This window comes from Sabethes cyaneus, chromosome 1 (assembly GCF_943734655.1).
Source record: "Sabethes cyaneus chromosome 1, idSabCyanKW18_F2, whole genome shotgun sequence".
Classification (NCBI taxonomy): Eukaryota; Metazoa; Arthropoda; class Insecta; order Diptera; family Culicidae; genus Sabethes; species Sabethes cyaneus.
In genome coordinates this window covers 125,793,697-125,819,228 of record NC_071353.1, presented here as the reverse complement: position 1 = coordinate 125,819,228, position 25,532 = coordinate 125,793,697, and positions in this window count along the sequence as shown.

Below are 25,532 nucleotides of genomic sequence, written 5' to 3'. Positions count from 1 at the left end.
ATATGATACAAATATCGATTTGCGGTAAATATTAGAATTCATTTGTATTCTGCTACACAGCAACTGGACACTGCGCCGAATGGAACAACGATAACGTCCGCGTGGATGCTGGCAAATGTTGGAATAAATGTCGCATTTGTTGCGTGGAGGAAAATAAACATGACTGCAGCGAAACTACTGGGTCGGAGTTATTTTCTTCAATTGTAAACACGATCAATAACGATTCGATACACTCGCATTTTGCATTAAAATCGTAACACACAGCAATAATAAAGTTTTGGTGATTTCAGAATGGATGGGACAGAGTGGAAAGGAAGGAGGGGGAGGGGGGGGACTTAATAGGTAGCTACGCTTAACAAGTTGTCTTTGTGAATCCTACCTTTTGTCCAATGCTGGAAGTCTAATGCTCCATTCCCAAAAAAATCCTTTTTCATTACTTTCCCTTACCATCCCTTCATCAATTGTAGAACCATCGTTTCAAAAAATATTAATATATGCCTGACCGCATTTCAAGGTCAAAAAGACTAAAACACGAGTTCGGTCAATTTCATAGGAACGGAGCCTTTCTCCGAAGACCCGCGCTGAGAAACGTGGACTAACACGCTTACGGACGAACAACGTCACACGCAGTACCTTGCAAGTCGTAAGGGCCTGCATACCCGAGCAGGAGCGAAGAGCAAAATAATATAAAAACAATATCAAACTGTGTTTTAATGGTATATTTTGTTATTGAATAGATATGGAGATACATTGATAACACATTTTGTTATTGAGTAGATATTTAAAACAGTGGTTGTAAGATGAGTTTATTAACTGATTTTGTTATCATATCTTATTTTGGCCTTAAAATGACATTCAATATATTTTATACAATTTTTTTATTGATTAAAGAGATTTAAGATTATAAATATTTTATAAAATGATTTTTCAATATCTCATATACTACTGCATTTGTTATTCAATACCTTAATAATACTAAAATATGTTATTCTTAACTCTGAATACAGTCATGTTATTGCTTTGTTATTCAAATAACACAATTAGTTATTCTTTTGGCCTTAAAGGAGTAAAATTTTGATATTATTTTTTGTTATTTTACCAACTATGTCAGCCAAAACAAGACCAAATTTTGATATGAGTTATTCGATTTCCAACAACACATTTTGATATTATTTTGCTCTTCGCTCCTGCTCGGGTAGTGTCGTCGTCCTGAAAGTACAAACGAGTTAGATCAAAACTTCTCGGTCGGTGGTCTCTACAGTAGGTGGAGGAAGAGGCACAATTTGTGTCTAAAAATAGCCCAACCCATGTCACTACGGTTAATAAGGGGGTTTGTGCAGACTCCTTTTGTCCAGCGCCTCTGTGGTTCATAGGTACACGGGTACCAGCGAGCCACATGCCCTGGCGGGTGTTGTGGGTTCAAATCCGGTTATAATCTCAGATTATAGCTTGGTTCGATCCATGCACCTTCCAGCAATGGACAAAAGGTAGGAGTCACAAAGACAACTTGTTAAGCGTAGCTACCTATTACCCCCCTCCCCCCTTCCTTTCCACTCTGTCCCCTCCATTCCCAAAAAATCCTTCTTCATTACTTTTCCTTACCGTCCCTTCATCAATTGTAGAACCATCGTTTCAAAAAAATATTAATATATGTCTGACCGCATTTCAAGGTCAAAAAGACTAAAACACGAGTTTGGTCAATTAGTTTGACTGTCGGATTATCGAGTCAAAATTCGTTAATCCGGCCATGAAATTGTCGCATTAGCGGGGTGCTACTGTAATAATGTTCTCTATAAATGTCTTATACATACCATTTCCGAATTTTACTGCATTGAGGTTGTAAGGTCCATGCATACGAGATTCTAAGCTTCTAAATTCCTTCCCCCTTACTAACGAAAATATTGGCAACGCTGTCATGTGAAGTCGTCATAAACATTGGCAACATCGCTCGCACATCGTCCTCTTTCGATGACAGGCGCTAGGACAGGTAAGACGTACTTTTTGTGCAAAGCACTTTCCCGTGTCGAGTAATTCTCCGGAGCGTCTGGTATATCACGCTCAGATATATACGACGTGTTGAGAAAAAGTGTGTAACGAAAACCACCACCAAAAAGGGCGAGTTGGGACAACCGGCTACATGGGTAATGAAAACCATAAAAAAAATCAGAAAGGTTGTATTCCAGACACAACTGCGTAGTTGGCGTAGAACTACGTTAGGCGAGTTTTTGCGAAGAAACCTTGACATGTCTTTCACACCATATTGACATATGTGTGGCGTAAAGTAGCGTTAAGTAAATAATAGTGCCTATAAATAATAATTGTATCATAGTTTTGGTATGTACACTGACGAACTGACATGACACTTAGAAGAAAATCCTTTATAAACCATCGTCCTGCACATTTTGCTTGCACACTAGCACCCTCTGTTATGCATGTTGCGGAGTAGCTTGCATTTGTTTATTGTTTATTGTTTATTGTTTAACAATAAACCAATTTGCAGGGTTTTGTGCTGTAGGGTTTTGTACATTTGAATGGTATTATACTGAAAACTCAAAGCAACACTCGCGCGCCGCGGTGTGGCCATGTTGCGAAACATGCTTTTTTGGAAAATGAGTGGTTTTTGATTGGACGATGGAATTATCGCGAGTGTCTTGTCTGTGGTATGTGTTTTGTGTAATTTGTGATGCCAAAAACAAATATTTTTACCAGTGCCAGAATCGGAGTACAGCCTGAATTCGTTAATTGGGTCACGACTGCATTTCAGCTGATTCGCTAATTGGGCCGACTGACAGTTGATTGAAATTTTTAAACTCAAAAGTTCAATAGAATTTTGACATTCAAGTTGGAGCTTGGCCCAACTAACGAACACCTAATTAACGAACCGTATCTCCCTCACGCACCCAGCTATTAACAAAATTCTCTTGTTAATATCAATATGTATTCACATACATGTATTCACACACATATGGATTTTGATGATATCAAAAAATTGTTATGTTAAAATGGCTTGACTGTGCTACAGGTTGAGAAATCCAAATTTTTGCAGGTCGATAATTTTTCAGATCGTTTTATTCATTGTAATGATTGAAGGCTACTAAGTAAGTTAAAGTTGTTTGCAATATGTTTTGTACCTTACTGGCTTATACTGAGTTGACGGTCAAATAAACATTAGAACCACTATGGATCCCTTGTGCCTTGTCTTCTCCATCATTTTCGAAACAAAATAAACTATTGACCGCTTGACTATTGAGTAGTAAACAATTGCAGGCAATTAACTGACGCAAAGCAGCAATTGAAACATTCAAAACTATTCTCGGAAAAAAGTGTCGCTGATTTTCCTCACTTTGAGAATTGCTGCGTTACTGCATTACTTCACATGCACAAATATCCCTTCAGCCGTGTTTCCTTGTAAAACAACAGTTCTGATAAAATTCTTGCAGTACCTATTCGCGACTGCGAAAGCTAAAGAGATTTTTAATCCTGTTTGCACTTACGAAAACCCATTGTCAAAACTTGCGTGAAAACAAGAGCAAAAATATTACCAAACAAATATTAGCAACTTCGTAGTCATAAGAGTGGATACAATCTGGCAAAAGGAAAGGATTGCTGTTTGCTGCTCACTTTTCTGTGACGTTTCACCTTCAGGACATCAATTTGGACTAGATTCAATGTTTAAAACTGAACTAGGTTGAAAGGAAAGGGTGGTTTTATGCTTTAACTAAATTGTTTACTTTCGGGACATCAAACTGGACTAGGTTTGTCGCAGTCCTAAAAAACCTCGTTGGGACGAGAGGACTTTATCGCTCTGTCTGGTATATTCCCCAAGCACAGATATCAAATTAGTATAAGTCTAAACGTCATAAAGAATCTTCGACCTATTGGGACGAGGAAGTGTTGTTGCTTTTTTTTTCTAAACATAAAGTAATCGAAATCACAGTAAAAAGATGATGTATTTAACTGTCGTCCCTGCCTGTGGAGCAAGGCGATCACAAAGAAAATGTATGGGATAATTTGACCTTGAAACTATTTGGTAATTTTTACTTATTAGTGATTGTAAAAGAATGTTATAATAGAAATCATATAATTGCATCTTTTATTTTCTACATCTTTTATGAGTCGATCGGTAGCATATTCATAATTAGCGTTCAAAACCTTTCATTCTTTCGTGACGCTAGGTTGAATCCAAATTTTGGATTGACACCATGCGGTAAGACGTAGTTCTACGTCAAAAGGTGTGTAAAGAAAACCACCTCAAAAATGGCGAGTTGGGACAACCGCTTGAATGATGTGATAAAATTGGTGTGTAAAAAAATCCACCTCAGAATGGTGAGTTGACAGCCGTTTAAGTTGGTATTAAAAACCATAAAATACAGGTGCGTAAGAAAAATTACCTGAGCGCGTCGGGGCGGCCGCTAATTAATAAATTGGTAATGAAAACCATGAAAAGAGAGATGCGTAAGACAAATTTCCTGGGTTTAGTAGGACGGCCGCTTATAAATAAATGGACGATGGAAACCGTGAGAATTATCACGTTTCAATGTTGTCCAAAAAGCATTGACCGAAATCAAAGAGATATCCTCAGAATCAACGAGAAGCGCTTGGCGCAGTCTGGACGGTAGAACACTTCTTGTACTTCTAGCTGATTCGTCATTTTACTCTACGTAATGACGTAAAAGGAATTACTTTTATTTTGAATCGATCACGGTACAGCTCAAAAGGGGCTATAACCAGAGTAGTTGTTAAAGGGACTGACAATATAGCTGATCCGTCTTCTCGTTTATGCCACGAAGATGCGCCCTTTAATGAGGAATTAAGCCCGAGGGAAGTCGCTCGTATAGAAGCCAGGTTTTTGTTTTAACTGAAAACAAGGAAAAGGTAATAGAGGCTTTAGACACGAAACAAAAAGGTAATATAGACTTTAGACACGGGCTTAACTGGCCAAAGCATTTAAGTCGTTTTTAAGCAGTATCAGATATTCAATTCTCGTGAAGAAAACTGCAGCAAGCGAAAAGTTGACGTTTCAAGTCAATGGGGCGTGCATAGGTAAGATAAATGATGAGACATCGGTTTTAGAAATAAGAAATCGACGGTGAACTTCAAACCCCAATGGTTTCTAATAATAATGCGGTATGTTTTTGCAGCCTGTCGTCATGTCCGGTTCTGCTTGATAAATTTTCTATTTCACACGAATATATTTAAATATTTTGGATTGCAATGATTTGCAATAATAATTCTCAGCACCATTACCACACCTGCATATGCCTCATTGAATTGAAAAGTAAAATCATTTGTTTTGTTGTCATCGGCTGTGTGTAGTTCAATTTTACTGCCCGGCTCTTCTCTGCAGAAAAAATGGAACAAGATACGGACCAGTTTCGTGCAGTTGTCTCATCAACCCTTGGGGATTTCTTTAGCCAATTCGTAGTTGACGTATCGCCCTTGGAATCGCCTCTGTTTACCGACAACGAAGAAGTAAATCCATCGGAACAAGATAACGAACAGAACACTAAAAGACACCGCAGTTCTCCGAAAGCGAGATCAAAATCCAAGAAGAAGCAGTGAAAAGTAAAAAACGTCGAAGAAAAGCAGTTCTTGGCCGAACTCATGAAAAATGAAGAACTAATTTGGAATAAGCAGCATGCGCTGCATTCAAATAGTAATGCATTACTCGCTGCCTGGAGGCGGGTTTGCAAAAGAAATGAACTCTTCGGGTAAATATGGATTGTATTTTATCAATATTCAGTGAGACAATGACGTGTTTTCATGAACACAATTCGGGTCAAAAAAATCAGAGGGGGTGTGTATAAGACACGACCGCATATGTAGATGATGCAGGACTACGTGAAAGTCTCTTTGTAGTGCTAGTAGGGGGAAGTCGTGTATGGCCGGACAGGCCTCTATGCCCGGACACTGGCGATTTCTCAAAAACAAAAAGTGATAAAAATATTTGCAAAGAATTAAATTATAGCACTTTATACGTACTACTGTTATATATTTTCCAAATATCCATATCATTTCTTGTTTTGACGTAGGACTACGTCTTACGGCAAGTTTTGAGATAGGGTGTCATTCCAAAAAATCAAAAAATGTGAGCGTCACGAAAAATGAAAGGTTTTGAGCGCTAATAGCTCAACGGTTTTCCGATCGATTTTCAATATTCTTACACCAACCGATTGGAAAATCTTCTAAGAATTGACCCAAATAAAGAAAAGTATGGATTCTTGATGTTGAACTATTGAAAAATTGAAAATAATAAACCTATGTTTTACCAGAATTCTCGCTTCGTGATTGGTTGGAAGATTCTTTAGGATGATCTAAACCTATACCAATTTGATATCTGTGCCTGGGAAGAAAGCCAAAACATGTGACAAAGTTTCCTCATTTCAGCAAGATTTCTTAACACCGCGATTAAACCTAGACCATTTTGACGTCCTTGCTTGGGAAGTACGCCAGAAAGAGTGACAAAACCCCCTCGTGCCAACAGATTTCTTACGAACGCGAATAAACCTAATCCAATTTGATGTCCGTGTTAGGGAAGTGTGCCAGAAAAAACGACACAAGTTTGTTGTCACAACAGATCGCAAATTCTTTACTGCGAGACGATTAAACCTAGGCGAATTTGATATCTGTGTTGGAAAAACGTGCTACAGCTGTAGTGTTCGGTTATAATGTGACTCTGTATGAATACGCATGCTTGCCGTTTCATTAGAAGTGTAGTGAAAAGATGTGCTGTTGATAAAATAGGATGGAATTGGTAAAATCCCTTCAACGTGGGGAACCATAGGTAATAAAAACAATCTTTAATTTCTGTAGCAGGAAAGCAATAGTATGTGTTTTTGATTTTGTTAAATCGTTTCCAAATGCACATAGAAATAACTCTGAAATCTTTTGAGGATTGAACGTATGCAATGTTACTACTTTGATAAATGTTACATACAACGCATGTTGCATGTATATATGTTGCATATAGCATGTATACATGAAGAATCGAATGATTACAAGCATGGATACATGCTACTATCACTACCAAGAGGCTTACGTAGTCCTGCGTCACCTATATATGCGGTCGTGTCTTGTGCACAACCCCTCTGATTTTTGAGAAATCGCTAGTGTCCGGGCATAGAGGCCTGTCCGGCCATACACGACTTCCTCCTAGTATGTATCCATGCATGTAATCTTTCGATTCTTCACGTATACATACTATATGCAGCATAAATACATGCTACATGCGTTGTATGTAACATTTAGTCAAAGTTCAATCCTCGATGTATATTTCAGAGTTATTTCTATGTCCATTTGAAAACAATTTAACAAAATCAAGAACACACGCTGTTTCTTTCCTGTTACCTTACATAAATTAAAGATTTTATTACCAATCGTTTCACCACGTTGAAGGATTTTACCAATTCAATCCCATTTAATCACCAGCACATCTTTTCACTACACTTCCAATTAAACATGCGGATCCATACAGAATTAAATTATTACCGAACACTACAGCTGTAGCGGACTTTTCCAACACAGATATCATATTCGCCTATGCTTAATCGTCTCGCCTAGTGATGTCCGAAATTTTCAATTATTCGATTACCGATTAATCGGCGAGCGTTGTCTGCACTAATCGATTAATTCAACTATTCGTACTAGTGATATTCGATTAGAAATATTCGTATACTTTTTTTATTAATTCGATTAATCGAACGATTATGAACGATTAGCGGCCATTATTCGGGGATTATTCGCATTCATATTATTTGAACTATTCGATTAATTCAACTACTCGTGCTGGCAGTATTCGATTAAAAATTAATCGAATATTTTTATAGTTATTCGATTAGTTGAATTAATCGAACGATTAACGGACATCACTAGTCTCGCCATAAAGAATTTGCAATCTGTTCAGACAATGGTCTTTAGTAATTTTTTCTGGCATACTTCTCTAACACAGACATCAAATTGAACAAGGTTTAATCGCGTTCGAAAGAAATTTGTTGGCACGAGCGGACTTTGTCACTCTTTCTGGTATACTTCCCAAGCAAGGACATCAAAATGGTCTAGGTTTAATCGCGATGCTAAGAAACCTTGTTGAGATTAGTGATGTCCGAAATTTTCAATTATTCGATTACCGATTAATCGGCGAGCGTTGTCTGCACTAATCGATTAATTCAACTATTCGTGCTAGTGGTATTCGATTAGAAATATTCGAATATTTTTTTCATTTATTCGATTAATCGAACGATTATGAAAGATTAGCGGGTATTATTCGGGGATTATTCGCATTCATATTATTTCCTTTGAACTATTCAATTAACTCAGCTACTCGTGCTGGCAGTATTCGATTAAAAATTATTCGAATATTTTTATAGTTATTCGATTAGTTGAATTAATCGAACGATTAACGGACATCACTAGTTGAGATGAGGAGACTTTGTCATTTGTTTTGGCTTACTTCCCAAGCACAAATATCAAATTGGCATAGGTTTAGATGATCGTAAAGAATCTTCCAACCAATCACGAAGCGAGGATTTCCAGTTGGACAATGCTTCATTACTTTCAATTTTTCAATGGTACGTACTTTGAAATCAGTAGGTTTCATTATTGGTGTGGCTGCGTAGAAGATTTTCCGACCGATTGGCGTCGAAATATTTAAAATCTGTCTGGAAATCGTTAAGCTATTAGCGCTCAAAATCTTCCATTTTTCGTGACGCTCGCATTTTTCGATTTTTTGGAATGACACCCTATGCTAAACCTTGCCGTAAGACGTAATCCTACGTCAAAACTCATCGCAGAGTATGAATAAATAAGAGCGAGAGTCCGAAAGGGATGCTTATACCGGCGTGTTCATTAGAATCAGTACGCGTGTGTGAGAAAATTAGAGCCCAGGAGTGTGGGCTTCGCTACACCCCAAGCAACAATGTGAGTTTTATTATATTCTTATGGCGGTTTTCATGACCAATTTTGGTCTTAAATGCCATCATAAGAGTGTAATAAAACCCTAATTGTTACTTGGGACTGGTTGTGCTCCGTTTACGCAAGATGAGTGGTTATAAGAGAAAACAGTATTCAGGTATCATTCGCAAGGAGAGCAAACGATTGAACAGAAAACGAAAGCTCTTGGTTGTCATGAGAAGCAGGGGTGACATTGCGCATTTCGTTTCGAGTGATTTTCGTTCGTTTCGACCACGTTAAACAAATGGGCGTCTCGAACGAAAATCACTCGAAACGAGATGCGCAATGTCACCCCAGATTACTCTGTCTCTGTATGTTTAAGATGAGCAAAATCAAGTCTTCCAAGGAAGCAGGAAAACGATTGAAAGCCTGCTGGAAAAAAGGTTGCATTTATTGCGAGCAACGCGATCATCCAGAAACAGATCAACAAGCAGGCCACAGACAATGGTGGCCGTCGATAACATCCTCAAGCACGACAGGAATTGGCAAACTAAATGAAACATCAAGAGCGAGGCGATCGGCATCAAGCGTGATAATAGATTCGTCCGCCTCGGTAATTGAGCAAAATCTAAAAGCGCGGTGCAAGCTGCGGAAGTGTGACAGCAAATACAAACACAATTACAGTGAAATCAGGAAGCAATAAACAGCTTTGTCGTCATTCGGCAAGAAAATAAAACACTATTCTACGTATACATATGACTTTAAAGAACACTCTTGTTCTAAAGTAGCCCATTTCGCACCCAAGACTAATTGAGCGCTTATTGTACCGTCGACAAGTTAATGCTTCGACTTCCCTTGACCGTTCGTCGGTTGGGTTGGCCTGTCTGCAAAACGCTCTCTGTTGCCGTCTGATGTTCAACAAGTACAAAGTGACCGGATGCCGGACGACCATCACCGAGCGTCCACCACCGCCATATGGAATAACGATTCTCTATCCAATCGGGTAACGAAATTTATTATCTTTGTCTTGGCGATTTCATCATCTGCGTTAAAATGAGTGTACATTTCCGCAGGGTAATCAATCAGGATTTGAAGTTTCAAGTTTTTTTCATTCTTGTTTTTCACACTTGTGGTGCGTCGCAAATGAAATGTTATTTGTCTAATTGCAGTTAACTTTAAAGTTTCAAATCGTTACAGAATGATTTCGCATATTTCCTGAGCCTCAGATGTATACCTTTAGACACAAGCCCTCAAATAAAGTGCCAGATTCCGGAGTGAACAATGAAAATCATAATCGTAACCTATATATTTATGAGTATAATCATGAACAACGATAACAATAAACGGAGCTTTGCGTTGGACACTTAGACCACCCTTTCGAACGACGGTAATGTACTTTGAATTGTCAATAAGTTTTCCACGCTGACTGACGAAGTCGAAGACAAGTTGACAGCAATAATCATTTGCCCACAGACAACATCATCGAGGACAATTTTCCACGTCGAACACACCTTCCTTAAAAAGGTGAAACAAGGAAAAAGGAAGTCTGCTGCTCTGTGAAATACACTCGGTCGTTTACGGTTAATTATGGTGGCAGGTAATGATAGGGTGTGATGTTTTTAGCAGACTGAACCTTTCACTTTAATAGGGCACAATTTTAAAATTGAACAGCAGTTTACTAAATGCCTTAATGGTACTTTTCAACGTCATGTCTGTTTCTACAATTGAATACGTTTGGAAATACACACCCATAACCAACTCTTGGTTGTTATTCAACTCGTTAGAATGGAATTTCACTTCAAGTTAGTTTACTAATTGTGGTTAAATTAAAATATGCTGAGTAAAGGGTAACACAAATACAAAGTTAGGCGATTTCCGTCAATTCGGAAAGCTCTTGCCGGTACATTTAATCCCAAATTAGTGACTGGTGGAAATAACTAAATAAAGTAAAAAAGTTTTCTGTTAAACAATCTACTTCAGCACCGGAGGCAAGCTGATAGTTCACAGCAATTGATTCATTTTACCTTGCTTCTGCGCCGGAGTGCGTGTTACCAACCAACGATAATTACTCCCGAAGCGCCCCGAAACATCTCGTTAAAGTATCCACCCGGCCGCAAGATTTAGCAGAGGGCTGCTGTGTCCGTGTAAATTATTGCGATAACTACACTAAGCCTTACATCGGTTCCCGGGGTAACACTTTCGGTGCAACGTGTATCGTGTCCTGTCGCCGTGCAGACACGGCTGATAGTGGAGTTGTTTATGTTTTATGTATTGAGAAGGCATACCAGACATAATAAATTTTGGAATTATATAAAGAGAACGACCACCCGTAAGAACCGTGCTGCTCATCCTCCCGGTCTGCGGTTGTTTCTTGGCTAACATGGCCGTTACACATCCGTAGGATCTCCTGACCGAGCCACCCGAAGCAAACTAGCAAAGAAAAAGCACTGGCAAACTGTTTACAGGCATGGACATTTATTTTCCTTCTCCAAAACTGCTCGTTTGATGGTTCCACCGGTACGTCAACGTAAAGGTAGACTTTTTCTTCTCTGCACGAGAGCATCGTTGAATCGAAAGGTGCGGTTTCCAGTTTTCTTCGTGCCGAAAAAGAAATACAGTAACGAACCAAGCGGATGAGGGTTGCAATTGTCCTCGAGGGAACTGACAGGCGAGTATCGTGTTTTCCTGTTGTCGATTGATTTTGCTGACGACGACGGTGGACGAACTTTTTGTCGGTTCAATTTGTTCGATTGCACTTTCGGAATGAGTACCGTGAGGTCTTGGTAATAACTGAACCAAACGTGAAGCGTAACCTGGTGGCATGTGTTGTGATCAATAAGTAACGAGGATTAGAAATAGGGCGCAATGTTTACAAAACTGTTGTATATAGCACAAAACTGTTGTTGCACTTGAAATCAGAATTTATATTTGATTTGAAATTGAATCCAGCTAGCATTTTTATATGTATACTAGCTGACCCAACAAACTTCGTATTGCCACAAATTAACCTGTGTTGTACATAAATCATGAATCTCGGATGATCTTTGTCACAATCTCGAGTTTTGCAAGCCCCCCAGTGGGCGGCGCTTCCGACGGCGGGTCACCGGCAATACTCGCGACCGTCTCGTCCTGAATGATCTAGTGTTACTATAGATAGTTTTTGTGGTCTTGTATTGACTAATGTTTTATGGAAGGGTTCAGATTCACCATAGAAAAAATTTCTGCCATCTAAAACTCCCACATGCCAAATTTGGTTCCATTTGATTGATTAGTTCTCGAGATAAGAGGAAATTTGCATTTCATCTGTATGGAAGCCCATCCTCTTAAAGGGGAGATGGGCCATAACTCGCTTTCTAAAGAAGAGAGGGGTCTCAATTCACCATAGAAAAAAATCTTGCGTCCAAAACCACTTACATGTCAAATTTGGTTCCATTTGCTTGATTAGTTCTCGAGTTATGAGGAAATTTGTTTTTCATTTGTATAGGAGTCCCCCCTCTTAAAGTGGGGAAATCCATAGAAAATATACCATAGAAAATATTCTTGCCTACAAAAACACCCACATGATAAATTTGGTTCCATTTGCTTGATTAGTTCTAGAGTTATGAGGAAATTTGTATTTCGTTTGTATAGGAGCCCCTCCCCCTATTAAAGTTGGGAGGGGTCCTAATTCACCATAGAAAATATTCTTGCCCTCGAAAACTTTCACATGCCAAATTTGGTTTCATTTGCTTGATTAGCTCTCGAGTTATGAGGAAATTTGTATTTCATTTGTATAGGAGCCCCCCCTTCTAAAGTGAGGAGGGGTCCCAGTTCATCATAGAAAAAAATTTTGTCTCCAAAAACACCCACGTGTCAAATTTGGTTCCATTTGCTTGATTAGTTCTCGAGTTATGAGGAAATTTGTATTTCGTTTGTATAGGAGCCCCCCCTCTTAAAGTGGGGAGGGGTTCTAATTCACCATAGAAAATATTCATGCCCTAGAAAACTTTCACATGCCAAATTTTGTTCCATTTGCTTGATTAGTTCTTCAGTTATGAGGAAATTTGTATTTCATGTGTATAGGATCCCCCCCTCCTAAAACGGGGAGGGGTCCCAATTCATCATAGAAAAAAATTTTGTCTCCAAAAACACCCACATGCCAAATTTGGTTCCATTTGCTTAATTACTTCTCGAGTTATGAGGAAAATTGTGTTTCTTTGGTACAGGAGCCCCCCCTCTAAAAGTGGGGAGGAGTCCTAATATACTATAGAAAATATTCTTGCCCTCGAAAACCTTCACATGCCAAATTTGGTTCCATTTGCTTGATTAGTTCTCGAGTTATGAGGAAATTTGTATGGAACCCCCCCTTTTAAAGGGGAGAGGAGTTATAATTCCCCTTATAAAGAGGGGAGGGGTCTCAATTTACCATAGAATAAATTCTTGTCACCGAAAACACCCACATGCCAAATTTTGTTCTATTTGCTTGATTAGTTGTCGAGTTATGCAGAAATTTGTATTTAATTTGTATGGGAGCCCCCCTCTTAGTGGGGGGAGGGGTTTCTAACCATCACTAAAACCTTTCCTGGCCCCAAAAAACCTCTACATGCATATTTTCATGCCGATTGGTTCAGTAGTTTTCGATTCTATAAGGAACATACGGACAGACAGACAGACAGATAGACAGACAGACAGACAGACAGACAGACAGACAGACAGAAATCCTTCTTTATAGGTATAGATTAAAGATAAAAATCAGCATTACGTACATATATACATGCTAATAAATCGTATTTGATGCGCTAAATTGGCATATCCACGCTATTTTGGAGGTGATATACGTGATTAGGAATAAATATACGCGTTTCATCTATATAAGTAATTATATACAATAATATCCGATTAAGGTGAAACGGTACTGAATCCCAACATGGCCGGTTCGATGGTATCCATATCCTCACATGGACGCCATTTTTCCGGCCATGTTGGGATTCAGTACCGTATTACCTTAAGTCCAACCAGGGATGGTTCGATCACTTTGACTCAATTTTGATTCATTTGACAGTAGCGTCCTCACCGAGCAAAATTTGACAAATTGATGTATGGGACATTTGTAGATAATAACTAGATCTACAATTTTGCTGAATAAAGTGTTGCAGTATCTTTTGTAGTTACGGTGCTACAATGCTAGTATCTCATTAGTAACTAAATGAACGTTCATTTAGGTACTAAAGAGGTACTAGCATTGTAGCGCCGTAACTACAAAAGATACTGCAACACTTTATTCTGCAAAATTGTAAATAATAACGAGTTCTACAAATGTCTCATACATAACTTTGTCAAATTTTGCTCGGCTGAGACGGTAGTGTCAAATGAATCAAAATTGAGTCAAAGTGATCGAACCATCCCTGAGTCCAACCCGATCCGTTCTGCTGTACAAGTTTGTGCTGAATATCGTATGTATGTCAGCTATTATCATTATATGCGACTGAAAATCAACTTGGACGCAGTTTATTTAGCTTCAGTTACGATTTCGAGTTTATGAAAAGTTATTTACGATAATTTTTGGTTAATGATGTACGATTTGGTGCTAGCTGGGAATATGAAAATGGACCTAAATTAGGCTTGAAATTGGACATAGTCACAAAATCCGATAAGAAATATTTCTTAAAAAAGGATTTTTATGTTTTATTCTCTTGCACCTCTGTTGTGTTCCGTGTTTTTTTCCAGTCCAGTTTTCCACCTTTTTGCTCCGTTTTGTCTTTTTTTCTGTTTGGTTGTTTTAGCTTTTATTCTCAGATTTCTTCCTTTTCCTTGCATTTTTTTCTCTTTTTCTATCGTTTATCCCTTTCTTTCCCGTTTCCCGTAATTTCGCTTCCCTTTTTCCTTTTTCGTTTGCAGAATTCGTCTTTTTTTCAACTCGTTTTTCTTGTGATGACCCGGTTTTCCATCTTTTTGTCACGTTTATTTCGTTTTTGGTTCCCTTTTCCCGTTTGCTCTCCGTTGTTCCAATTTTATCTCCTGTATTTCCTATTTTTGTCACCCGTTTCACGTTTTTCTTTGATTCTGTAGAAAATTACTGTTCCTTTCCTTCTTTTTCTGCCCCATTTTCCCGTTTTTTGTCCCATATTTCTCCTTTTATATTCCGTTGGACCACTTTTCTCCGTTTTCTCTATCGGTTTTCTCTTTATCTATTCTTCTTTTCGCTCTTGGTTGCTCTTTTTTTCTGTTCCGCCTTCTTTTTAGTGTGACTTTTTCTCTCAATTTTCCTTTTTTCGCTCCGTTATTTCCTCTTTCTCCCTGTTCTTCGTGTTCTTTCTTGGCTTTCCCGTGGTTTTTCCTCTTTTACTTTTCGTTTTTGTCATTTTCAGTCTTGTTTCGTCTTTTTCCTTTTTAACTTGTTTCCTATTTTTTCTTTTTTGTTTGTTCCGTTCGTCCTATTATTATGTTTAGTGCTGTGCGGTGTATATCGGTGTGAATATTTTACCCATCGTTAAAATTTCACATTTCAAATAAGTCTAAAACGAATATTTTGAATAATCTTGACAAGGTGCAATGTTGACTGTTAGACGCTTGGTGCGTTGTTTTCCTGATTTCAAGTGTATTTACCGTGAACGCAGGTAATCAGAAACCATAGTTAATGAGAATCCTCATCAAAGCTTGCCCTTGAACTATGAATTTTACCTTAATCTTCTAAAAATCGACTACTTTAGTTGAGTGATTGGAATTACCTGCGTTCACGGTACGTCTAATATATTTGTGTACTTGCTGACCCGGCAAACTTCGTACTGCCACAAATTGTACTAAATGGAAAAAGCAAATCCTTGGTGCAATATTTCGCATTCGGAACTTGATTTACTGTTTTCTGTTTGAACGATTTCGCGGCCGGCTGTTGTTGTGCAGGATGGTTGCGGGCCTGGTGCTGCAAACTTATTGCCTTTAACAACCTCTCTTAGTCCAGATTCGAATTCACAACGGCTGGTTTGTGAGGCTAGTGTCGTACGTACCTCAACGTCCACTGGGAGGCTTTTTTTTACCTAATTGTCAAAAATTGTAAATTTCGGATGTACTCAAGATATAATTTAGGTTTTGCTTTTTTGAGACATTTTGATCTATTATGCCATCGATGAAGATTAAATTGCCAACCCCTTTAGCCGTAATCCACCCTCTTACCATAACTCCACCCCTGCCGTGTTTAACCATTGCTTTCAAATCTTTTACATTTTGTTCATCGTTTGGCTTTCCCCATAAAAAACGACAACGACAAGATATTATTTTTGCAAATGAGTCGAAATTTAACATCTTTGTTTACAAAAGGTGGCTAATGGATCAAAATGTCTATTTGGTCATTTTAAAGCAAAATTTGAAGTCAAGTGCCAACAAAATGGGATTTAATCAGAGGTTCAAGTTTTACTGGGACAATGACCCAAAGCACTTAAGAAACGCACATGGTAACAACTGCTCAAAACTTATTGACACTCCACCACAATATTTCCAGACATCAACCCCATTGAAAACCTTTTGGAATATTTCGACAAAAAAAATTAGAAATCATCAGATTTCTAACAAAAACGATCTTAGAAAGCACTTGATGGACAAATGGGACCAAATTCCCATCGAATACACGAAAAAACTCGTAGGCAGCATTCCACAACCACTAAAGGCAGTTGCAACGACCAACAAACACCATTCTAAATACTAATCCTTGAAATTAAGCCACATCTGCGACATCCCGTGCGAATATGACTTTGAGTGGATTTTTTCATGCGCTAATTTATAATTTTTTTTCAGATAAATAAAAACCATTTTTCCAAAACCAAATATCATATCTTAAAATTAACATTTGACACTATGATTTTATCTAAATAACACGTCCCTAAAATTTCTGTTAAACTTCCAAATGTAGAAAAACGAAATCTGCATGTTGGCGTACGAATGCGGATTTGTATCACTGTACACCCAATTCTTTTTTTACACGGGGGATGCGTCCCGTGTAAAAAAAACCGTGCAAAAATAAACCGTGTTATTTCGAGAAACCGTGTAAAAAAATCCGTGTTATTTCGAGAAACCGTGCAAAAAAAGTCGTGCAAAAAAAATTCCGCGTACTAGAATCCGTGTAAAAAAAGAATTGGGTGTACAACTGTTGTTGGTGAAATTTTAGAAAAACCGTGTTATTTCGAGAAACCGTGCAAAAAAAGTCGTGCAAAAAAAATCCGTGTAAAAAAAATCCGTGCCAAAAAAGAATTGGGTGTATTTGTAAAAATGCATTAAATACGCATCCAAATAAGTAATACGTTCATAAAATTGGTTGTAGCAAGTGTAAAGATTTCGTTTTAATATACATTGAAGTTATTTCGACGGTCAACTGGTGCAGGCGAAATGGGGTGTTATCCAAAGCCATTGAGTTCTCTTATGGAAAAGATAATCTGATGACCACCACAACTGTTGGGTAGTGGTGGGAGTTGAAAAATCAACATGAAACAAATCAAATATTCTAATGGATGGTTGCAAGAAATTTTAGGATTTCGGAAAGATTTGCACAGTTGTAAGGAACACGGGTTCTGTGAAAATTCAGTGGTCAAAGTTACCTACTATCATTAACACGTGTTTGATTAACATCAAATAACAACCATTGCTGCTTGATGGTACGTGGTGTTTATTACTTTTCCCCGATTATAATCGTAGTAGCCTAAAACATAGCGTATACGATAAATGGCGGGAAAAGTAAAATAACGGTTTTTTGCTTTTTTCCAACTTTTCGCTTAGAATTTCATTATTATTTGTACATGACACATTCCGCGGGCCGGTATACCAATCAGACATTTTATAAAAGTTGCTTTTAGCATAGTTGAATATTTTTCCATGATTGTGCAATGTTTGAACCTTTAAAAACTGCCATAATTGGTATTCTAGCATTTTCGGAAGTTATATAAAACGTGCATCGAAAATAGATGAAATTTACAAGAAATAAATTATTTTTCGTGATATTTTTAAAAATGTTGCTACAGTGCGCTAAAACATTTAATAATATCACTTGTTTTCGACCAACATACAAAGAAATATATGCTAAATCCATTCCAAAAATAGTTTGGATGTAATTTTGCAGTTATTTTGTATTTCAAGTGGATTGAATAGGACCATTTTTTTGCGTTATAACGTCACGAAAAAGGTGTACTTTTTCGCTTTCGCAGAAAAGTACAAATTCGAACAATCTAATAATCCGTATTCTCTTTGTACTCATAATTACCTTTAAAACGGCGCCTAAAGAATGAAGATAAGTTAAGTAGAACCTAAATTACAACTGATTGAAGCTCGCGTTGTAACGTCACGGCGGTCAGCCGGGCAGATTCAAAACAAGTGAGACATAAGTAATAGCATCGAAACCTTAAGATATAGCATAATAGTTGCTTCAGAAAAGTTTCTTCATTTTAAAAGTACTTTCTAGTGATGAAAAAACATTTGGACATTAGGGTGTCCCTAAGCAGATACAAAAATTATTTTCTCTATTTCAAGTCAGAAATGATTGCTGTCTATAGAAAACTTGTAGAGAAACTAATTTCAACAAATTTCGTTGAATGCTGAAGGTTTCTATTTCTTACATGAAAAAAGTTATAGAGCCAAACTCTTAGGGACACCCTTAAAAATAGATTTTTTCGATCTATCTCTTTAATAACACTTCGTACGCCTTTTAGATATTCTAAGAAATTGGTAATCGAATTAAATTGCACATTTTTGTCGAAAATAGTAGAGATCTATCTTTTTCCCTTTAGGAGCTATCCCTTGTTTCTTTTATTTCTACATGTTCACCTACGGTTGCCTTCATAATAACTTTTTTTAGATTTTCCACAATGTTCTACCCTAAGTTGTACATGGTGGAATACAGCATAAATTGATTCACAAAAAACAAGTGAGTTTAGCTGCTCATAGCTGCTCTCCCCCGAGACACACCCCCTTGAAGAGTAGTACATGTAAAACAAAAAAAAAACAGTGATAGCTTCTAAAGGGAAAAAGATAGAGGTCTACCATTTTCGATAAAAATGGGCAATTTAATTAGATCATCAATTTTTAGAACATTTGCAAGGCATACGAAGCGTTATTAAAGCGCTAGATAAAAAAAACTATTTTTAAGGGTGTCCCTAAGAGTTTTTCTCTATAACTTTTTTCATGTAAGAAATAGAAATCTTCAGTATTCAACAAAGTTTCTTAAAATTAGTTTTACTACAAATTTTCTGTGGACAGCAATCATTTCTGACTTAAAATAAAGAAAATATTTTTTGTATCTGCTTGAGGACACCCTAATGTCCGAATATTTTTTCACCAATAGAAAGTGCATTTAAAATGAAGAAACTTTCCAGAAGCAACTATTATGCTATGTCTTATGGTTTCGATGATATTACTTATGTCTCACTTTCTTAGAATTACTCCCACTACGCGACGTAATTTGTGAACAACCCCAAAATTACGTAGTCAAAATAGTGAAAGACATACTAACAACACGTCTTTGGATTATCTGTTATATTCAGAAGGCAGCAACAGCGATAATTGACGAATATTAACTGAACAGATTTTTCGTGACGTTACAACGGAGCTACGACCCTCTCTGTGTAAAACAAACCGTTGTAACGTCACGAAAAGTAAAAGCTGTTTAAAAATTAACTTCACTAATTATCGGAATTCTGAAAATGGCAAGTTATTCAGTTTACATTTCTTATCAAATCATAGAAGAAAGTCTTTAGATAAAATCTGAAAGAGAGCAGAATTTTCATGTTATTCAACAGAAGAACCAAAAGACGAATTTCTGGCGCGTTGTAACGTCACGCTACATTTTTGCTTTCCAAAACAATCTGGTTAAAGCAAATGCTATTAATTTGTTTACTTTTAATTGGAAATTTTATGCTCTTTCCAAATATATAATAATATTTGGGTGTTTCTCAACAATTTTCCCAGCTGAAGCACAAATAGTGTGCAAAGAAGAGTCAAAACGTTGTAACGTCACGGCGGAATGTGTCACATATAAACCTGACGCAGACCAAAACACAACAATTGAAAAAAGAATCATGCAATTCCGTCCAGCCGTTCTTGAGTTTATCCCTTACAAACAAACGCACCAACTTGGTTTTGCCTTTCTACTATATAAATATATAGTATAAAGGTATAGAAATCACTTGGAAAACCGGAAATGGAAAGAAGGTCCTGCGGGCCGAATGTCATATACCATTCGACTTAGTTTCGAAAACTGAGCATTTTCTGTGTGTGTGTATGTATGTGTGTGTGTGTGTGTGTGTGTGTGTGTGTGTATGTGTGTGTGTGTGTGTGTATGTGACGCTTTTAATCTCACTCACTTTTCTCGGAGATGGCTGGACCGATTTTAATGTTCTTAGTGTCAAATGAAAGGTCTAGGTGTCCCATTGGTCGCTATTGAATTTCATACCGATCGGACTTTTAGTTCAAAAGTTATGTATAAAAATATGAAAAATATGGGACTTCATTATCTCATAGGTCCCTTAACCGATTTGAACAAAATTGATTGCATATGAAAGAGGAGCCTTGCAAACCCTTAACTTCCAAATTTCATGACGATTGGGCTTGTAGTTTGAAAGTTACATAAAGAAATGTGAAAAAATAGTATTTAAAACATATTTTTGAAACATATAAACATTAATTCAATGAAAAACATCACACATTTTATTATTATTTGAAAATTACTGCTGAGATCTATCAAACGAAACCGAGTTATTAAAAATCGGACGGTTCATTCAAAAGTTATTTAAACTTTAACACTTAAGCACCGTATATTAAACCGTTAAAACGCGTGAAATCAAAACAAATGTTGATTGTAGTCAATGTGTGTGATGTATGTGTGTATGTATGTATGTATGTATGTATGTATGTATGTATGTATGTGTGTATGTATGTATGTATGTGTGTATGTATGTATGTATGTATGTATGTATGTATGTATGTATGTATGTATGTATGTATGTATGTATGTATGTATGTATGTATGTATGTATGTATGTATGTATATATGTATGTATATATGTATGTATGTATGTATGTATGTGTGTGTATGTGGTCCCAAGCAACAATGTGAGTTTGATTGTACTCTTGTGGTGGTTTTCATGACCAATTTTGGTCTTGAATGCCATCATAGGAGTGTAATAAAACTCAAATTGTTATTTGGGATGACAATTTGCAATTTTTAAATTTGCATTGAAATTCAAGAAAAGATGTTTCTCACTTTTGTGAATCAATTGTCTGAAGTTTTTGAAGCCTCTTAGTGGAATACGAAATTTGAAATCAAAGAAAAGAAAAAACTTTTACCGACTAAATTCCACAATTTAATATTTATTTGTGACAAATACGTATACGCTTTGAAATAAGACACTGATGAAGCCTGCACGTCGTAGACGAACTACGTATCTGTTGCAAATAAATATTAAATAGTGGGATTTAATCGAAAAGCTATTTCTTTTCTTTGATTTCAGATTTCAATTGTCATTTTGTTCACTTGCTGTTACTCACAATTGTACACGAAAAGCAAACAGCGAAAAGAAGCAGTTAATTTAAGCATGTAGGTATAGTGGTGTATAGGATTAAAAATACTAATGAGTTTTCCAAATAAATTTATACAAATTTCAAACAAATTTTACGCATCAATAGACGCTCTTTTTAATCAATAGATACTGGAGCTTAGAAATGTTATATGAAAAATAGGAAGTAAACTTTGCACGGTAGTAATTTTTTAGGATTTGTTTTCGTTAATGACATTTTAAAGGACAGATGTCTTATGTCATGTATCATGTTTGAACAAATAAATCAAAAATGACAAGCACTGGAAATCATATCGATCATATTTCCCATTCTCAAGCATGTTTAAGGCGCAGCTTGCACTATTTTTCGACCTCATCTTGTTTTCCTAACCCTCTAACATTGTAAAAACGATGCGATCAAGCTAATGACTATCTTTTCATGAAAGTACATTCAAAAGAAGCTTAAGTTTTGATTTTCATGCAAAATAATTATCTGAAGGAGCGCCAGCTAAGAAAAAGTTCAATTTCTCTTTTTCATATCTAATGCTCTATTCAGTTATTTTTTCTAATTCAAATATATTGCAAAATTGAAGCCAAGCAAACTAATAGTAAAATTTTGAGATTAATCATTTTGTTGTCGATATCCTTTGTCTTCAAAAGCGAAGTATAATAATAATTTTTCTGAACTCTTGTTTTTCAAAGATGCTCACTTTTGAACGCATGGTATTAATTAATTATCAAAAAATCGGTTATAACTACATATTTCATATTGTCAATTCAAAACAAGTTTCGTATGTGGCTCTGAAGCCCGAAAGTTAAGGCCGACCGATTATAAAACTAAATAAGGTATTACAAGTATTTACGCACCCAAGGAAAGAAAATTTAATTATTCTACGCAATACGTTGGTAATTTTACTGGCAAATAAGGATTTTTAGGAATACGGAACGGATATTTAAAAATATAGTCAAGTTAATTATACATAGATGTTCCTGAGAAATTAAATAATGATTATTGTGGCAGTAGAAAGGCTAGGTCACGCCGCTAGGTGGATTAATTCGGGTTTGGTGTGCATCAGTTGTTCACTGTTGCTGTTTCCCTGTGATCGTTGTAGTGAGTTAATCTTTTTAATGCTAAGCTACGCAGTTTTTATTAAGTAAATAGTTTTCATTAAGCATTCATCTGTCAAAATCCTATATAAAGTTTGTAGGTCGTACAAATAGAACCAGTCTCAAATCAAATATCATGTTAAATTTCTAATTGATTTCAATTCTAATCTAAAGTCAGATTTCATGTCGGATATCAAGTAAAATTTCATGTTCAATTTCAAGTGCAATTGCAATTCCAATTCAAGTCAAATGTTGACGTAGGACTACGTCTTTGTTTACTATACTGGGACTGGGTAGCACTTTGTGAAAACGAAAATAGAAGTGTAACGTTTGAATGAAAGATTTCAAATGCTAATAACTACTAAACTACTGAACGAAACTGAACAATTTATATATCGTTGGACAGATAAATGACCAGCAATTTTATACGGGGGTAAGAGAGCAATTTTAAGGAAGGCGTAAGAGGGGGGGGGGGCTCCCATACAAACGAAAAACAAATTTCCTCCAAACTCGAAAACTAATCAAGCAAATGGTACCAAATTTGGCATGTTGGGGTTTCAGAAGGCAGGATTTTTTCCACGGTGTACTGAGACCTCTTCCCCTTTTAAGAGGGGTGACTCTCATACAAATTAAATACAAATTTCCTCATAACTCTAGAACTAATCAAGCAAATGGAACCAAATTTGGCATGTGAGGGCTTTAGAAGGCAAACATTTTTGATGGTGAATTGAGACCTTCTTTAGAAGGGTGGCTCCCATACAAATAATACACAAATTTCCTCATAACTCGAGAACTAATCAAGCAAAAGGAGCCAAAATTGGCATGTGGGGGCTTTTGGAGGCATGAATTTATTTTGAATTTATTTATTTTATGATGGTTTGAGACCCCTCACCCCTGCGGTAGGAGGATAAGGACTCTCATACAAATAAAACAGAAATTGGTCATTCATTACCATTTCAACCTTTATGATGCACACAAGTGATTTTTAAAAGGAATCTCTATGTCTCAAAGGTTGCAGGCGTTGTACTTATGAACCCCTGTCCACGTATTTTCAAAGCCACCATTGCATTAAATGAATAATTGAATCTGAATATTTCGCTCTTCTCTTTTAAACATTAAACAACTTAAACTGCAAGTTTGTCGTAAGCTTTAGTCTGAATTGGTACAAATTTGAGCTTAACTTCATGATAATTTCATATCCAATTTGAGTCCAATATTAAATGCGAGTCCAAAACTGATTTCAAGACCAATTTAAGTTCTATTTCAAGTCAAATTGTATGTGCCACATCAAGCCTATTTTATGAGTAATTCGAATTCAAATTAGCAGTCTTAACCCAGATCCAATTTAGAATGGAATTCAAAGTCCAATTTTCCAATTTAATTGGAGGTCAGGCAACGCGTCTAAATTGGCTCAATCAAATCAAAGCCAAAATTCAAGTTTCGTTTTGTGTACAATTTCAATTCTACGTTCAAGGCCGCTGGGTTGCCTCGGATTGCGACATGGGTCCTGTTTTCTCTATAAAATTTAACGTAAAAAACTCCTTATAATGCAACTTGGGAATTGCGTAGTGTTTGATTTAATCGGCCGGTATTTTTGCGATAAGCAATATAGTTGGCTGAACATGGACCCGCTATCCTACAATGATTTTTCTACGCCAAAACATGCTTCTGAAAGGTTGGAGCCTCACCTTACGTTTAGCTCTGGGCACGCCAGTTTTTGAAATCAGTGTTATATTGTAATTGGAATTGAATTACACATGGCTTGAAACTAGAGTTGATATCGGACAAGAAGTTGGACTTCAATTTGCACCTAAAATTGCGTTTTTAAATTCTACTCAAAGCTGGACATTACTTTGAACGTTAAAAAGGACGAAGGATCGGAGATGAAATTAGAACTAAATTAAACTTGACATTAGATTCGAATCCAATGCCAGCCAATGGTGCCCCAGCCTGGGCACGTCTGTAATTTCAAACTCGGTTTAATCTCAGTCAAGTTAAGTTTGACCTCTAATCGAATTTGAAGTCCACTAGTGGGTCCAGGCTGGTGTACATTTTGCGCCTTATCTATCAAATTTATGTTTAAAAAATCACTCAGAAGTCCGGAGTTTTTAACTTGAATTGTTGGTATTTTTGCTATAACTTATTTAGCTGCGTAAGAAATATCTGCCATCTTACGATCACTTGATAGTTTTTAGGTCAACCCATGGTTTTAAAAGATGTTTATGTCTGGGCACGCTAGTGCATTTATACATTTTTTTAAAATTATTTAACACTTTTACCATCAAATTACTCAGTAAAAATTACAATTACCTACGATTTAGTTTCAAAATAATGAGTTTCTTGTCCCCTTTATATGTACTAGTAACACCGACCATTAATTTTTTACCACCCATTCTCAGGTACTTTCAGAAGACACAAGAAGAGCTTGTACGCAATACAGCTTGTATGTATATTGCGAACTACCTATCATGCAAGATACTAAACAAGTAATTGAATTGGGCCCCTGTTGCGTACAAGCTAGCATACACAAATGTTATTACAAGACTTGCTTGCAATTGTAGTTTAGGCTGGTAGAATCAGAATTTTTGGAATAAAAAAGTTCTGCAAAATTAATTTTTGTTATTGAATGGTTATCTCTAGAAGTCGAAAGGACTGCTACAAATGACCCCAGTCTCTATTCAAGCCACTGAGGTCTATCCGGGACTTGTCTTCGAAGGCCTCGTTTTAATGGCACGTTGGCTCTGGGACAAAGTGATACTAACTAGAAATTCAAACAAGGTCTTATTCAATAAATACTTTTATTAATAAACTTACTGGATGTGGGGGTGTGTTCGGCCAGCTGATGCTGGATCTGGAAGCGTCGATGCATGGTAGTGCTTAGGGTGAGTCTGCTGTCCGCTTCTCATTGCGTTGCTGCTGCTATCGGTTCAGGTAGCAAAATCTATCCAGCTTTTTACGAGCCATAATGGCGGACGTGTTCGTAATATTTGAACAGCATTTTTGACATTTCCCTAATACATCGCACGT